Here is a 16,077-nt window from a genome sequence, read left to right as displayed (position 1 = left end):
AACTGGGGTCGAAACATCTTTCCAGAAGTAGGAAAACGCTCCAAACCAGTATTAAACCTCAAGAAGAATCGCCAATTCGTATTATGAATATAATTATCATAATGTAAATAAAGGTAAAACCATCCCTGTAACAGGCCTTGAAGGCCCATAGGGTTGTGAGACGTCGAGGCTCCTACATTTTCTAGACAATCGGTTCACAGATGGTGGTAAGTTTATCAGCCTGACGCGACGGCCGCCCTTTTCCCCGCCAGGAAAATTCCTGGTACTCATTTATGTTAGAGGCTAAGTCGACCCCAGAGTCATAGTGCTGCTGGAAGGATTATGTAAATGAAAGAAGAAAAAAAATCCACCTGATCAAGACTCGAACCCGCCAGCTGCCAGATATCATAATGTAGGTTCTGGAATTAATTTCTTTAAGTATCACTGTTAGAAAAATAGTAGGTCGCGGCATAGCTTAAGCGTTTAGTCGCTGGCTTCCTACCGCGGGCGCCCGGGTTCGAGCCCAGACCAGGTCATGTGGGATTTGTGATGGACAAAGTGGCGCTGGGGCAGGTTTCCTCCTATTACTTCCGTTTTCCCTGTCAATTCTCATTCCACCGACTGCTCCACGCTCATCATCTGTCATCCGGGGCTGCTACAATATGCCAATTAGTGGCAGACGTACCAAGTGGACTCAGTCTCACCCCATTAAGAAATTATAAATACGATATAGTACTGACACCTTAGGGCACTGTACATAGCAACATCAAACAGAGAGCGCTTTGGAATCAAGAAGATATCATCTATCCGATCTACGCTCATGTCTGCCTATGATCGTGTCACAAGTTTTCTGCAGTACGGCTAGGTAAATGACGGAGGGAGAATTTAAGGATAGCCACAACAGCTTCCTTACCGATCCTCCCTAAGAAATGTGCTGTCACACCCGTCACTGCACTCTGCTCTTCTGCAGTGAGGCCTAATGTACAGGGTCAAGTCCTCTAATGCAAACAGAGCCTACAAGAGGCTTACAGGTATCAATCACAGTGGCCGAGTTGTCTAAAGCATGAACTGTCATCGCTCGCTCAAACACTGGGATCCTGGGTTCGATCCAACTGGAGGCATGGATGTCTGTGTGTGGTTATTCTGTGTTTGTGCTGTCATGTGTGCAAGTAGCGGCCCTGAGACTGGATAATCCACCATCAAAGGACTCCTACTGACTGTGTAAAAAAGTCAAGAAACTGAATGCGGCCAAAGTCCAACAAAGGGATGTAGAGCCATAGATAGAAGCTTACAGGTGAAGTTCTTCCTTGGCTTAATTAGGGACCAAGCCATGCAGACGTATGGAAGAGAGAAAATATAATTATACGCATTCTTAATCTCGGAACTTGATTACAGCTAGAGGTCAGATTCATGCCCCGGCCACTTTACCCCCTGGGGAAAAGTCCGCAGTATTTGTTGGATAGGAGGCTGGCTGGTCCCCGGATCCGATATAGAAATTTTGGAGAAGAGAAAAATCTCTTGCCTCTGCCTGGAATCGAAGACCTTTTCCTTGGTTGTTCAGTTGTAGCCTAGACAAGATACTGATTGAACTATCTAGGTTCCGCCTTACGATATAGAATGACTTAAGTAATATAATATTGTAGAGTGTAAGCCAAAAAACAACGGCCCTTTCTAGGAAACGGATCGGTAAACACGTTCCCGCAACAACGAATACGCATGCTACAATAGAAATACAAATTGGAAACGGTGTTTTCTACTCGGTTCGTGCAAAGGGGTTATAAGGAACACAATTGGGTAACTCGTCGAAAATGAGACTCAGGCCTAGTCTTCACTTTCGAAAACTATGGCAAACCAGATGAATTTTGTAAGGGAGCCTGAGAAGAGTTGACAGCTCATTTGTGGAGCATTCGCCGGACAATAACGACGTGAGCACATAAGCTAAGGTTTCTCCATCGTTGAGAACTGTTACCAAGCAGTGACTAGTGAAGATACTGCAGGCTGGAGAAGACTTAGCGTGTAGTGATTTGTAAATTATGAAGAATAGCGACAGCGTTGTAAGTGTGCTGTCCACGGTTTTCAATATTTTGACTGTCACCGACTTTTCCGTCAGCCTAGTTTTGGCGAGCTACTGACAGAAACAACAGACGACTGAAGGGGATACTGCTCCCGAGTCTTCTTAAAATCGTCAGTTTTTTTTTCTCCTGTATCTGGAATAGCTATTTATATATGCTCCAAACGGAAGTAAATTTTCAAATATATAAGCATATAATCATTTAATTTAACTATGCGATCTACAAGTTGAAGACAAATGCTGTAGACCGACTCGTTGGTAAATTACCTTAATCCTTTTATGCAGTAAATTCGTCAAAATATTATTTTAAAACTCAGTTCCTGTCTCTCAGGAAACAAAGATTCTCTATTACAAAGACAAACTTGTTAATACTGTTTAGGTTAATAACCGCTGATTGGTCTGGAAGTAACATGAAATCTCTATATTATGACATGACGTATGAAGAAGAAAGTCTGACGCCTCCCAACCTTCATGATCCAGGCCGGTGCTTCCCAAATTCATTTAGTCTGAGTCTCCCTCGGTATGAAGAAGAAAGTCTGATGTCTCCCAACCATCATGATCCAGGCCGGTGCTTCCCAAATTCATTTAGTCTGAGTCTCCCTCGGTATGAAGAAGAAAGTCTGACGCCTACCAATCCATTGTCACGTATCCTAATAGCGCGACAAGTAATTAATCGGTTCTCTGGATTTATGAATCGATTTATTAGAGAATCACCAGGCGGATCTACAGATACTTATAACACTTCAAAAGGTTACTGGAAAGTGTTCAACACTCCTTGTACGAATTCGGTGAGCAGTTCTGCGCCCGAGTCGAGTCATATGTTACGACCGACGCTCAGTCGGCCAGTCTGTCTTGGCATAAAGCACTCATCTGTGGCTTGCGACCAGATCTTTATTACTGTTTGACAGTCACGGTCTTGTTTTCTGTGGGCGCCCTCTCTGACGAGAGGACGGGTCTGTCTTTTGTATATGCTGTTGGTCCTTGCCAGGGCAGTCTTTCTCGGGTCCGAGACCCTTGGTACTCGAGACCATATATTACTGTCTCAATATTATGTTTATATTATATTTAAGCATCCTGTTGCGCTATACACTTCTGTATGTAATAATACAAATGCCGTCGTGAATGCAACAATTTATTTGGTTGTAGTTGTATTAAAGATGAGCAGCGACACACACACAGGAAGCCTGCACAAAATAATACGTGAACGGTGCTGGAAACTAGAAATAGCCGCTGCAGCACGTGTACACACAGAGCAGGTATCCCTGTGATTTAAAACTTTAAATTTTGAATTTTAAATTTTAAAACATTTTAAATTTTAAACTGTAATTCTAAAATCAAATCGACGAGCGTATGTTGGCAAGATTTTAAATAAAACTGACAGGCTGGTGTTTTAGATTTTGGATTGTGTGCAGTGTGAAAAATATACCTGATGATGGCCAGTTACGGCCGAAACATATAGTGTAGAGGAAGTAAAGACAAAGAACTACAACCAAATAAATTGTTGAATTCACGACGGCATTTATATTATTACATATATTACTGTCTCAAATTTGAGACTTCCCTTTTCGTCGCCTCCTACGACTCGCAGGGTCACGGTTGAGGTATTCGAACCCGTATAGAATCTTGTAGTCTGTCTCTTCCTGACGTAGGTTTTGTCGAACCGTATAGATATCACCATTTCCAAGGGTTCCGACTTCGCGTGTCTGTTTTTCGTTGCTGTGTGAACAACTTTCACCTATCTGTTATAACGGAAACGTTTCTGTATGCTTTGCCTAGGAATCGATGCCTCTGTCATAACCTCGCAGACACGTTTCAACCAGCCGTTACTTAGCAATGGATTTGTATGTCACGCTATTAAAATCGTTTCAAAATATAATTCCGAAATTTAAAAATATAACTACAAATATTTCATAGGTATCAATGTGTGTAGGTATAAATAGTGTGGCTTTTTATCACTTCATATGCATTCAAATTAGAGTATTAGCAACTTCGGCGGACCCAGAAGAAAGTTTATGGCCACACCAAAAGGGAGGGGAGGCTATAATTTTGCGGAACGCTGATATAGACAACAATTTGGGGAAAATTTTCGTGTGAGATTTCTCAGCAGCACCGCGAAAAACACGAATGTGTGATGGGGCTACACGTCCTACATTAGAAAGAAAAACGCAAGCACAGCGGTCTCTACAAAACAATTTTTAAAAACACCTGATGATGACCAATGATGGTCGAAAGATGCAGTGGTTTTCAAAATAAGTTTTAAAAACGCATTATATATATACACGTATATGTAATAACTTTTAAACAGTTTAAATTGTGTTGCATGTAAGACGGAAAATCGTAGATATTTGTTAATTAATTGATAATGTGCAACAGGGCGCTACAGTATAATATTATGGGATTTCTTTTTTTTTTTTTTTTTTTGAGACTGACAAAAGAAGGGGAATGAGTTAAGTTTGAATGTAGTGGGAGAATAAATCTGAAATAAAGTGAGGGAAAATAAACATGAAATAAATCATCAACAAGGAAATTTTCAAGGGAAATGTAACTCCGAAACCAAATTCCCCGAGCCTCCACTTTTGGCAGTTGTGCAATAGGTCAGTAACAACTCAAGCGAAATACTTCCTACTCACTTTCAAATTTCACAGTCGAGAAGGCAGACTGACGAAAACGTGGAGTGGCCTTTGTTAGAGGAACGAGCATTACTGCATATGCCCTGACGTGAAAAAAGCAAAGAATATGCCGTGCTCGCAATTTTGACGAGAACTGTCTATGACTCTTTTATTGCTGAATATTTTATTTCATGCATATCTGGAACCAGGAAGCGACAGAATTCTCAATCTCTACTCTAGATGCATACGGAACAACCTACAGCGTGTTTATGTGAAAGCCAATATCAAAAAATCGTTAGAACAGCTTGACAAATATGTATCGTTTTTGCCTTAAAATAATGCAACATGAAAAATTCCGAAGAAGGCAGTCTTCTGGGATTTGGCACCGTGTATATGTGGTGTTAACCGACGTTTCGGAGGAACGTCGGTTAACACCACATATACACGGTGCCAAATCCCAGAAGACTGCTTTCTTCATAGTCACCGCCGTGAAAGCCTCAAATCTTACATGAAAAATTCCATTCCACTGATGCGTATCCTGATGCATGTCAACTCAACGAAGCTGAATTGTGCCACATCGCAAGTCAGTAGGAGAGAAGGTTCTCAACGTATAAGAAATATCCAGGCTGTCTGGATACTGGATTAAAGAGAGACAAATGCGTAAATAAAATACGTTTTTAAAGTTACTCGAAAATGGTGAAATTACTTTTTCTTGTTCATTACAAAGAAACCTCTTGAACTGGTTACGTGAACATTGGCATTATTCCAAGCGCAATCTTTCTCTCTGCATATTTCACATGAGTATCGAACTCCAGACATATGAAGTTCGAGTTTATACTCTGGCCACAAGACAGACAATTAGTATCCAAGGTAGTTCTCTATTTTCTACGGCCGCAATCTATTTTAAGATACCAGCCCAGCACTCACTTGGAACAAATTGAAAGAAAGTTTATTAAAAGTTCAGTGACCTCTAAGTCTTTTGCAGGGGAGAGATCTCAGCTCTAGCCAGAGTTAGAATTTATAATTAGATTTTAGAATACATTAACATTTGAGCCAACCATCTGGCTAATGTATCGACAGCTGTTAAAAGGAAATTCAACCATCTGCAGGCATTTCTATTTCTGCTTTATTCGTGAAAAGAATCAACAATTAGTGGAAAGTTTTCAAATGAAAACCTGCATTAAGAAGTGTAATGTTATTATTTATCTCCAGGAACTTAGAAGAAAATTATTCAAATTGACATAATTAAGGTAATATAAAATTAACACTTGATATCGGTTGTGTAAATATGCTTATTGAAGCAAGAACTGACTGATGCTGTGGGCTTTAACTGGGAACATTATAAGCATACAGGCATACGTCGCTTTACTGCGCTTCGCAGATATTGCGTTCTTCACAAATTGAAGGTCAAGAAGTAATTTCGAATTTCAAGTCTTACTATTTAAGAAATACATTTCGTAATGCTATAGCTGTCACAGACAGTGATTCCTCTGGTGGATGTGGGTAAAGTAAATTGAAAATTTCTGGAAAGGATTCAACTTTATACACGCCATTAAGAACATTCGTGATTCCTGGAAGGAGCTCAAAATATCAACAATAACAAGAGTTTGGAAGAAGTTGATTCCAACCCTCACAGATGACTCTGAGGAGCTCCAGACTTCAGTGGAGGAAGTAATTACAGATGTCGTGGAAATAGCAAAAGAACTAGAACTAGAACTAGAAGTAGAGCCTGAAGGTGTGATTGAATTTCTGCAATCTCATGATAAAATTTAACGGCTGACGAGTTGTGTCTTATGGATGAGCAAAGAAAATGGTTTCTTGAGATGTAATCTACTCCTGATGAAGATGCTGCGAACATAGTTGAAATGACAACAAAGGATTTAGAATGGTACATACACTTAGTTGTAAATAATTTTCCTGGGGAGTAAAGCGCGGCCGGCGCGTAAGGCTGACAACCTTACCGCCATCTTTGAGCCAATTGTCAAGGTAATGTGGGACCCTCAACGTCTCACAACCCTATGGGCCTTCACGGCCTGTTACAGGGATAGCTTTACTTTTTTTACTTTTTACATACACTTAGTTGATAAAGCAGGGGCAGGTTTTGAGAGGACTGACTCCAGTTTTGAAAGAAGTTCTACTGTGGGTAAAATGCTACAAAGGGATCTTTCGTGAAATGAAAAGTCATTCGATTCGCCAATCTTCATTGTTGTCTATTTTTAAGAAATTATTACAGCTACTCAACCTACAGAAAACACCACCCTGATCAGTCAGTAGCCATCAACATCGAAGTATGACCCTCCATCAGCAAAAACATTACGGCTCCCTGAAAGCTCAGATGATTAGCATTTTTTAGCAATAAAGTATTTTTAGTTAAGGTATGTACACTGTTTTTAGACATAACGCTGTTCCACACTTAATAGACTACGATATAGGGTAAAAATAACTTTTATATATACTGAAAAACCAAAACATTCCTGTGACTCGCTTTATTACGATGATCTGGAACCGAACCTGCAGTATTTCCGAGGTGTTCCTTTATTTAAAGAACTTTCAGGAGTAGTAAAAGTAATATTAAACGTAATAACTATCTTAAATTCTAAAATTTAATGTTCAAATTTCTGGAATGTTATGTGCTGTTGTAAAAATGGTTTACGCATCATGTAAAAGCCAAGGTTTCTAGTGCCTGTAGTGCAATATAGGTCGAGCAGCACAATATGGCTATGGAGGAAAACCAGTGACGAAGGTTTAAAAGCTTGAACGCATGTTCGAAACGAAGAATAAATTAGTGATAAAGTGTTGATGATAAAGCATTGCACTACAAATTATAAGCAAAGGGTGGAGACTGGAAACAGGAAAAAAAATTGTCTATGGCACAGAGGTTAAATATTAGCAGAGGCTGGGTCGAAATTTACATTTTAGAATTAATAAGACTGTCTAAGTTTTAAGATATTTATAAGACCGAAGGCTGACTTTTAATATCAGGAGAAGAGGGCGTTTTAAAGGTTTCTTCCAGGAAATTTGCTTCTGGATAAGACAGTGTAAGCAAGCAAGCAAACAGACAGAGGTTTATAGCAGAAATATGAAAGCGGAAATAACTGGAGAACCATCTGCGTTTTCCGTTGCGGTCGGAAGAAAATATTTGTTATTATAATTAGGTTTCACATTCATGCTGAATAGCAAATTTCGAAATCATGACTTCTGAGAACAGAGCGACACAGCTGCTACTTCTTGTTGTTGCAAGTCCGCAAGAATTTTATTCCGTGAAGTTGGCGACGGAGAGCAGCAGTTACCACCCCTGCATCTTCCGTGTACCACTGAAAGCATAACAATTTAAACAGGTCGTTCTGATAAGATGAGTTCATCACGTCCCTTGTTTCAGTAGACAATTTTGAGAGAAACATTTCTTCATCTTCTTCCATTTCTTTCTATTATTCCTTTTTCTCCTCCTCTTCTCACTTATCAGCCCTAGCGGTCTCGTCTGATTTAGAATTAATTCTGAAACCTTTGACAGCCAATCAATCCATTGCATCATACAGAAGAATATGCGAGTTGACGCAGAAAAAAGCCTGCCTTCTCGCCCTGGTAGGAAGGCTCAGCAACCTCGAATGACCTAGACGGCTGTGCTGGGTAAGGTTAGGTTGCCAGCCGGTAAAAAGCAAACAGGGATGAGGCTAAGAATAGATCGGGGCAGATGAAGCTCTGTAGCCATTGAGAAGGCAGCTCATCTAAGGGAAGAATCTTACAAGCTCGAAGGCAGAAAAGTTGCGGTCCCCTCGTCACACATCCGCTCCGTCGCCTCCGTTACGACATTAGGACATAATTTTGCCGACAAAGTTCAGAACTGGATAGATAATCCAAGATAATTCTGTCACGTAGGGTTAAATGACATTGAATTACAAGAAATGTAAATTTAGCTACTTGGAATATGCTTGAGACAACTAGTAAAACACAAGAACTAAAAATATAAAACAATTTATGAACAAATAACATGTATATTAGAGAAAACCAAAAATAAATTAAAAGTTATTACAAAAGGTTTATTAATTCCGGCCAATGTGACATGTTTTTTTTCTTTTTAATCTTTTATTAAAAGATTAAAAAGAAAAAACCATCAATCACACTGGACGCAATTAATTAACCTTTTGTAATGTTGTTAGTGTGACGGACCAGAATGAAACAAATCAAGCAAATTAAAATATAACACCGACATTGATAAATGCGTAATTATATACAGTGGAGTCAGTCAAGAAAATGAAATCATTTTGTGGAGTAGCGACATCATCCAAGCAAAAAGAGAAAGGGCATCTGTCTTACATGTGGGTCAAGGAAAGAATAATACTTCTACGTGGTGAAACTGATGAAGGTTACTTGGTGTAAGTGGATTATATAACCCGAAGATAGTAGAAGAGATATTTCAGAAGAATATTACATTAAGTTACAAGAACAATTTTAATATTATTAATAAAAATGGTTATATTATTTAGGTGGGATCTAAATACTCACTCACTCAAGGAGCTGAGCCCTTCTCGAAGAGCTGCCAATTGTACAGATACTCAAGAACTTTCCAGAATTTTATGGAACCCGAAGGTTCATTACCGTGATCACAAGAGCCCTCAACCGTTCTCCATCCTGAGCCAGATAAATCCAATCCATACCATCCCATTATATCTCTCTAAGATCCATTTTAATATTGTCCTCCAACCTACGCCTTGGTCTTCAGAGTGGTCTCTTTCAATCTGGCTTTCCCACCAAAATCCTACATGCATTCCTCTTCTCCCCATTCGTGCTACATGCCCTGTTCACCTCATCCTCCTTGACTTGATCGTTCTAATTATACTTGGAGAATAGTACAAGTTATGAAGCTCTTCATTATGGAGTTTTCTGCAACCTTCTCTCACTTCATCTCTCTTGAGTCCAAGTATTCTCAACACCCTGTTCTCAAACATCCTCAGTCGATGTTCCTTCCTTACTTCACACCCATACAGAACCACAGACAAAATTAACTTTTGTGTAGTCTAATTGTTATAGTTCTAGGCAGCAGATGAGAAGAAAGAAATTAATATTATTCATAAGAATGGCTATATTATTTAGGTGAGTTTCATGGAGGTAGGCCTAGGCCCAAATTGGGGCTGTAGCGCCACAGAAAAAAATATTATTTAGGTGGGATCTAAATACAGTAATATAAAATTATTCGTTAAAACAGAGGGCAATAATGATTAGTAGCAGTAGAAAATATCTACATTAGTTCAAAAGTTTCAATAACATCCTTTTCGAGTGGTACTTAAGATAGAGTATAAGGAAATTCATAAATTTACATGATACATCAGAGCAAAACGTTGTATGGAAGGTTATTTCCTAGGAATCACAAATCTGCAATAATATTTAAAGGCAGAAGGGTTTACAGAGGATACAGTATTCAAAGTGGCTACAAACCTATAAAAGAAATAGAAAATGAAAAGACGCAGTTGATGGTTATGTATGCGTGTTGTCTTTCTGTGTACGCTCTGTCGCTCTCACGTCTGGTTTGCATACACTGACACATGTGGTACCTGCATGTTCGAAAATGAGTAAAAATGTAGCTTATTTTACTGCTTTAACGGAGGATGGCAGAAACGAAATAATGACGTGAGAGGGAAAATTATAATTAAAGTTATAACGGGAACGAGAAATATTGCAGGGGTGTAACAAAGAGGGAAATAATCAGAATTTAAATTCGGCAGATCCTGTGCTGACAATGTTTTTTCTCTAAAATAAGTTATAAAGAATATAGGGAAATTCAGATTAAAAAATGTTCTCTTTATAGACTATATTGAAATCTTTGTCAAATTGAAAAAAAACAAGTATAATTAAAAGAGTGTTCCTGAACAGCTAATTCAGGTTGTTATAAATATTTAAAAAGAGAAACATATTACTGTGGATCATAAAAACTAAGCTAATTTATGCCTAAGAGATGGTTGTAGTTTTTTTTATTCGCTTAGCGGGGATGGAGTCCAACTGGGTCCACTCGGCACGGCGGCCACTGATTGGCCTATTGTAACCTGCCCCGTGTGATTATGATGATGGAGAATTTGGTGGAATGAAGATTGGCAGGGGAAACCGAAGAACTCGGAGAAAAGTCGCCCCAGCGCCACTTTGTCCACCACAAATCCCACTTGACGAGACCCGGGATCGAACCCGGGCCGATGCGGTGGGAAACCAGCGACTAACCGCTTGAGCTATGGCGCGGTCTATTGGCTGTAGTTTATCGGCTATCAATTTATGTTTAGAACTTATTTTTCTATGTAAATAAAGAGACATAAATTGCTCCTCAAAATATTCCTCACGTCATGAAAAGTTTACATTTTAGTCATTCAGAAAAGTTCCATTCTATATGGAACATGGGGAAATCTGAATTATTTGAGACGTCGCTGTGAAGAAAATATCACAAAAATAATTAAAGTTTTTTTTCACTAGATTATGTGATGTATTCCTATTTTGTATGTTTGAGGTAATTAACTGGATATACTACAATTTTATGTACTGGTATGAGATACCCAAGCCGGTCACGGTAGCCGAGCGGTCTAAGGCATGTACTGTCTTCGCTCGCTCGGAAGCCGGGATCGTGGGTTCGAATCCCACTCAGGGCATGGATGTTTGTGTGCGTTTTTCTGTGTTTGTCTACAGGTAGAGGCCTTGCGACGAGCTGATCACCCGCCCAAGGAGTCCTACCAAATGTGTAAGATAAAGAAAAACCGAAGTGAACGGAGTAGTTCATGGAGGTAGGCCTAGGCCCACTGGGGCTGTAGTGCCAAGGAAAAAATGAGATAACCAAAAGACAATTAAGTAATTTTGTTAACGGAATATAATTTTCTTTATATGTCCTCACCCACAAGAAAAGATAAATGTAAATAACCATCACGAAAAGCAAAAATATTCCCTGAAACCGTAGTACAGACTTTTTTGCATGAACATATCAACAAGTTATTAATACTGTTTTATCAACTTTGTAATTTTTATGTCAATATACTGTAATAAAAATTTGGTTGTTTTATTTAGTTTACATAACCATCTAAGTGTTATGATTATTTTCTGCAATAAGACTAATTAACTACAACAGAAGATATTATTCCCTCTGATAATTATACTTATCTTTATTTAAAGAAAGTATAATTTGTGCGTATCAACATTCTGCACATAATCTATTTAATACATGACTCGTTTAATTCTGTCGGCAGCCATTAATCTAATCAAGCTGACCTTCTCTTGCCTTGACAGTATTGATTTCCTTCATTAAGTTTACAACAGAAAGTGGCTTCCACGTTTCCTTATTCAACTTTACAGTATGATTATCATTTCAGCAACATTTAGAGATTCACTTCCTGTCTCACGCACTACCTCTGAGTTGCATAAACGAATCAGTTAACGTTGTTTAGGGAAATAGTTGTTGTTTGTTCTGAGAATCACTTGAAACATATCAACACATTTTGTGAGAAATATATAGAACTTTAAAATGATGAATCATATGGCTCATATAGTTATTATATATTTACACGGTTAAAGAACATTTCGGCATTAGGAGAGCTTACCGGAAGAATAATTACTCCAAACATCACATTTTTTTTTTTCGTTGGCACTACAGCCCCAGTGGGCCTAGGCCTACCTCCATGAACTCCGCTCACTTCAGTTTTTCTAGATCTTACACATACGGTAGGACTCCTTGGGCGAGTGATCAGCTCGTCGCAAGGCCTCTACCTGTAGACAAACACAGAAAAACACACACAAACATCCATGCCCTGAGTGGGATTCGAACCCACGATCCCGGCTTCCGAGCGAGCGAAGACAGTGCATGCCTTAGACCGCTCGGCTACCGTGACCGGCCCAAATATCATATGCCAACTGGAAAATATTTATACTCTATGCTATGAAAATGAGAATTATTATGACAGGAGAGGTATAAAGCCTGAAAATTCTGGCTTTAAGTTAGGTCGAAAACTATTATAATCCTACGTCGTTTCCAAAACACCTAGCAGGCTACGTCAAGCGGTAACGCTTCTATCTTGTATTCGGGAAATGCCCAGTTCGAACTTCGGTCGGGACACCGCCTATACCGACTGAGCTGTTTCGTGGTCTTCCTCTGTATCTCTAGGAAAATTCCGGAATAGTAACATAAATTAGCCCACGACCACTGCCTTACATATCCTTCGTCTGATCACCCAACGATATATAGTCTGAGATGCTAAAATATCATTAAATAAAACAAATATAATTAATTAAATAATATGAGACGTTGGTGATCATGATGCATACATCCATAATTTTGTAATTTGTGTTATATGGTTGTGAATCCCGCTGTCTTACTTTAATGGAAGAACATAAATTTCATCTCGATTCTAAACGCTTCTGACAGTCGGGATTACTGGTGTCTCAGGGTTTGTTCATAGTCCGGTATTCGAAAGAACACAACTTTTTCGGAAACTAGACGTAAACAGATCCAGTTTCTGAAACGTTGAGTTCTTTAATATGTCAGACGAAGGGCGAAGTCCATAGCTCAGTTATTTCGATCAATTATATCTGCTCTAAAGACAGTTTACCAGGAAATTTTTGTGCTAAGAACCAGCTGAGCAATTTGTCATATAACATAAATATGAAGTTCGTGGTTTATACAGAAGATGAACATACAGTTGTTCAAATAGTTAAATCTAGGGGAATAAAAGAGACGCATGGGGCCTACTGGATTTGTGTCGGGAAACCTCTTTGAGAATATTAACCTAGAAGATCCAGGAGATGGCAGGATCACCAGTCGAGTCACAGGGAGACAAGTTGTGGGTAAAACAGATAGATGAGACTAGCTCAGCTCTTGTCCAATTGTGGGCCGTCCTGGCGGAGGAGCTTAACCTCAGGACTGTGCTCAGATAGTGTTTATCAGTTTGGTGTCTACTTGAACAATAGCTGTACACATAGTAAGCAATACACATCAGCTAATATGACGTCATGCTCTGTTAACTTTTGATAAAAGAAACACAAGTAAAACAAGTAAATTCTGTAAACTAACCGAATAAATCTGAGGGCCGTACACCGAAACAGCTTGGTGTTAAATGGTTGCGGGTCTATGTAAATCAGAGACCATTTTTTTTAATTCGCATAGTGGGGGGTGGAGTGTAGCTGGGTCCACTAGGCACGGCGGCCACTGATTTGCCTATTGTACCTGCCCCGAGTGATTATGATGATGATGATGGAGAATTTGGTTGAATAAAGATTGGCAGGGGAAACTGAAGTACTCGAAGATAACCAGCCCCAGAGCCACTTTGTCCACCACAAATCCCACTTGACCAGACCCGTGTTCGAACCCGGGCCGCGGCTTTGGGCAGCCAACGACTAACCGTTTGAGCTATGGCGCGACCATAAATCAGAGACTAACTCGGGTAAATGAAAACTACGAAATAAACAGAGACGAAGTTCCTAAGAGCTGGGTTTTCTCATTCACTTGAAGAAAGTGAACTGTTTTTCCCAACATCCTTCCCAAGAAGGCATGATTATAAAGCGAGTTAGCCTTGCAGGAAACGAATGTGATGGCTCATGTATTGCGTTCTCCTTCGTACCCACGAATTCAGATGTTAGAACCTCTTAATCGATCGGGGGCTATTTTATGACGCTGTCAGTAGCGTAGAAAGACATGACGAGAGATGACTGATAAATTGGAATGGATCTGGAAGAAAATGGTCGTGACATAATAGGGGCACTACCCAGACGTTTATCTGGAGGGACCGTGGAAAACGAAGACAATCTCAGTGAGGATACCCAATGTTCCGACCGAGATTGAAACTGAGGAACGGATCTAGACGTTACAGTTACTCCAAGGTCGCGCCATAGTTCAAGAGGTTAGTCGCTGGCTTCCCACCGAGGCGGCCCGGGTTCAATCCCGGGTCTGGTCAAGTGGGAGCTGTGGTGGACAAAGTGGCGCTGGGGCGGGTTTTCTCCGGGTACTTCGGTCTCCCTTGCCAATCTTCATTCCACCAAATTCTAGATCATCGTAATCAGCCGGGGCATGTACAATAGGCCAATCAGTGGCCGCCGTGCCGGGTGGACCCAGTTGGACTCCACCCCCCACTAAGCGAATTAAAAAAATACAGTCACTCCAGCTGGCTGGGATAGTTGCTTTAGCTCAGTCCTTTCACGAGAAATGCTGTAATGATGCTTTAAATTAGCTTAGCTCTCTCACGGGTTATTTCTCCAGGGTAGACCTGTTGCGCATGACTTTATGAAGAAAAACATGAAAGTCGGCCAAATGCACAATTTCTGGGAAAGATTTGGACATTGTTGATTTTGTAATGAATTGTGCGGAAGTCATGTATCAACAATTCTATTTGTACAGCAACTCCTGAAACTGCAGTTCGGTCAACGTCGCAATTAATAGTTAAATTATTTCCGATTATACAGTCAGTTCTCTAAATAACACAGCCATGAACCAAATCTATACTTGTTCGTTTGCCCGAATTGACGGGAGGAGAGTCTCGCTTGTCCGCCTGTGTGCGCGCTCGCAAAGTAACATGAAGACTGCACTGAACGCCGGTTTCATAGAAGCTAACGTAAAATATTAACCTCGTCTGCGATGGTATCTAACGCTGTTGAAAAGAACCCAAATGTTCAACGCCGCTAATAACAAAGTCCACCATTGGAAAGTGTTCGGAGGCAGCTCCAGACACCTCCGTTCCCCTTAGCGTATTCCGAAACTCCGTATTAACGCTAGCTTTCCACATATTTCTCACTCTTCCAAGAGTATTTTTAACAAGAGGTTTTCCTACCAAAATTTTGTACGTACTGCTTATATCCCCCTTCCCCTTGCCATCATAGTCAAATTCTTAGATAAACATGCCTCATTGATTCCGCAATCTATTATACTAAGAGATCTGAAGAAACCACACAGTTCAACATTTAACTACTAATTTCTATTAAAAATATGCATTATGAAATAAAATACAGTGGGAAAAAATATTTCTGTTTAACTTACTGAAATAAGGCATTTTGCAAACGATACGTGGATGAGAGAACAGTGATAAAATAAACTTCAGGGCATACTAGTGTAATCCCCGTTGAGAATTCTGGGCAGATCTCATCTCTTGTTATATAAACTTTCGTAGTTCCTCCTCTTTCTCTCTTAATCCTCTTCAGTCACATATCTTATCGATGTGCCGAAACCGAAGTTTAACGTCATCTCACATGAATAAAACGCATAAATAATAAGTCGTAAACGATCTACTTTATATAGTATGCTACCCGTTACATATGAGTCGGTATAGGGCAGGCTACGGGCTACATGGTCCGGATTCGATTCCCGGAAGGGCAAGATTTTTCTCTTCTTGACAGTGTCCAGATCGGCTCTGAGGCTCACCCAGCCTTCTATCTGGGGGTTCTTTCTCCCGGGTAAAGTGGCCTGAGCAT

The 16,077-nt window shown here is 39.9% G+C and overlaps 1 protein-coding gene across 8 annotated transcripts in view; it reads right to left on the bottom strand.

Annotated features, from left to right (window-relative positions):
* The window catches only part of LOC111861617 (tropomodulin), a 154,399-nt gene that overhangs the window by 59,570 nt on the left and 78,752 nt on the right, over positions 1-16,077 (bottom strand). The window lies entirely within an intron of this gene.

The sequence above is a fragment of the Cryptotermes secundus genome, unplaced genomic scaffold, assembly GCF_002891405.2.
Source record: "Cryptotermes secundus unplaced genomic scaffold, Csec_1.0 scaffold43, whole genome shotgun sequence".
Lineage (NCBI taxonomy): Eukaryota > Metazoa > Arthropoda > Insecta > Blattodea > Kalotermitidae > Cryptotermes > Cryptotermes secundus.
This window is presented reverse-complemented; position numbering and strand designations above follow the sequence as displayed.